General features: G+C 33.2%; 1 protein-coding gene across 5 annotated transcripts in view; it reads right to left on the reverse strand.

Moving 5' to 3' along the window:
* The window catches only part of Asz1 (ankyrin repeat, SAM and basic leucine zipper domain containing 1), a 52,558-nt gene that overhangs the window by 24,398 nt on the left and 25,497 nt on the right, over positions 1-2,663 (reverse strand). The window lies entirely within an intron of this gene.

Genomic DNA, 2,663 nt, shown 5'->3' on the forward strand with positions numbered 1-2,663 from the left:
TTATAGAAGAAAACTTCCCTAACCTAAAGAAGGAGATACCCATGAACATACAAGAAGCCTAGAGAATTCCAAATAGATTGGACCAGAAAAGAAATTCCTCCCATCACATAATAATCAAAACACCAAATGCACTAAACGAAGAAAGAATTTTAAAAGTAGTAAGGGAAAAAGGTCAAGTAACATATAAAGGCAGGCCTATCAGAATTATGGCAGATTTCTCACCAGAGACTATGAAAGCTAGAAGATCCTGGGCAGATGTCATACAGACCCTACAAGAATACAAATACCAGCCCAGGCTACTATACCCAGCAAAACTCTCAATTACCATAGATGGAGAAAACAAGATATTCCATGACCAAACAGAATTTACACAATATCTTTCCACAAATCCAGCCCTACAAAGTGATAGATGGAAAACATCAACATAAGGAGCAAAACTACACCCGAGAAGCAAGAAACTAATCTTTCAACAAACCCACACAAACTTAATTCTACCTCTTACAACAAAAACAACAGGAAGTGACAATTACTTTTTCTTAATATCTTAATATGAAAATTAATATTACCAACATATCCTAAATCGATTGAAATCTAGTAATATGAAGAATTAGAAATTTGTTGATTGTCATCCAATGGTCTCTCTAATTTGGTAATTGGAGAAATAGATCCAATATTGCACAATCTATATACACTTTCAGCTTGTTTGTGACAGTGTCTTGCTGTGTTCAACATAAGGGTCTTGAGATCTTGCTTCTCCTGTCTCAGCCTATTAGTAGGATTGTTTATTTCATGTTTTTACACTATACTATGGTTTTCAGAACAGCTTATATATTTCAAAAGTATTTATATACCCAAAAGAATTATAGACGATTAACTAGGGAGGTTGCTTGTAAGAGAACTACAAAGAGTGAGACTGAATGCTTTGCTTGACATTTGTAACTCATGTATCTAGTTTGAAGAAGAGGACTTTATAAGTTACTCTTTCTCTGAGATGAATGCTTTTTCACATTATCACAGCCAATGAACCAGATTCTTGCCCTCACCTAATATCTGTGCCACCCTCCAAGCAGAACCATTGTTCACTGAAACAGTTTGTGAATGACTTTATGGATAGAAGATCTTAATACATACACCATTTCTTAAATGAATGTAACCTGTTCTCTGTGGGCTAAGAATAAAGTCACTCACTCAAGTCAAATAGCTTTGACCATAGCAGGAAGAATGTATCCAAAAATCAAACCTACAATTCATTTCTTGGTGCAGCAGAACTATCAACTTTCAGCTTAGCTATGATGGTGGTAAAATCCTTTGGTGATATGAGGGTCATTGAAATATAACCTTATTACAATGAAATTCAATGTCTAAAAATTGTTCTTATTTTGGGCTTGTACCACAGTAAGAGCCAAGATTTTAAACTCTACTAAATACAAAACAAACAAACAAAAAGACTTTATATATTTATGTTCATTTAAGAAAATACTAGTAGTGATGTATTATTTTGAAATTTACAGTTAATATGTTTGGAGTCATTTAAAATTTATATTGATAACAATGTATTTTCACTATTGCTGTAGATGAATGTCTACATAAGACTGTTAAATTGATTGTTGTTTTATATCAAACAACTTTTATAATACTTATTTTTATTTTTATAATATTTTATAAATTTTATTGAATATAACAAAAAAGATATTGTAGGTATTGAAGGGGGGTCTCTGGGAGGAGTTGGTGTACAGAAGGGAAACAAGAATGTGATTTAATTGTATTTACTTAAAATACGTTTTTAAATGTTAACAAATTCAGATAACTGAAATCATGTAACTTTTCTCATCATAATGCTATAAAAGTTAAAAAAATCAAAAAACAACACCTCCCTCAAAATAAAACAGGATAGTCAGTTTGTAAACTGGAAATCACATGAATTTTGCACATTAGCATTAGAAAATGATATTTTATTTCTATTATTTCAAATTGTTTCTGAGCTGACTGTTTTAGATTTACCAAGTATAACCCTAATATAATCTTATCATTATAATTTTGTTAATGCCTTCATAACTGGAAACAAATGGCTAATTGCTTTACCCAAAGCAACACAATTTATGGCTCAGGTTAGAGTTCACCACTCTTCCTGTGGAAGAAAACAGGGCAAATCCCTTAATATTTGTGAGCACACATTCATGGGCCATGGTTGTAGCATTCAATTGTTATTACAGTGTGAAAATTGTCACAGATGATACATAAATGAAAGAGCTGTTCTGTGGAATGAAATTAGAATTCAGTGTTCTAATATAGTCCTGGAAGTCAGCCAACTTTAGAGTCAGAGTATAAGTAGTAAAATCAGCTAGCCTAGTTTCAAAGCTAGCCTGTGTGCATTGTATCAAAAACTTTTTTCTGAAACTTGACAAAAGTCTGATTTTCTTGCTATTTCATTTCTTTTCTTTTTTAAAATATTTTCTTTATTTACATGTAAATTTTCTCCATTCCCAGTTTCCCCTTCAAAAAACAAAGAAACAAACAAAAACAACCAAAACAAACCCCTGTTGCCTCCCCCTTCCCCATGCCTGCTACCCCGCCCTCTCCCACTTTCTGGTCCTCGTATTCCCCTACACTGGGGCACAGAACCTTCACAGGGCCGAGGTCCTCTCCTCCTATTGATGATCGAA

This window comes from Mastomys coucha, unplaced genomic scaffold (genome assembly GCF_008632895.1).
Source record: "Mastomys coucha isolate ucsf_1 unplaced genomic scaffold, UCSF_Mcou_1 pScaffold20, whole genome shotgun sequence".
Lineage (NCBI taxonomy): Eukaryota > Metazoa > Chordata > Mammalia > Rodentia > Muridae > Mastomys > Mastomys coucha.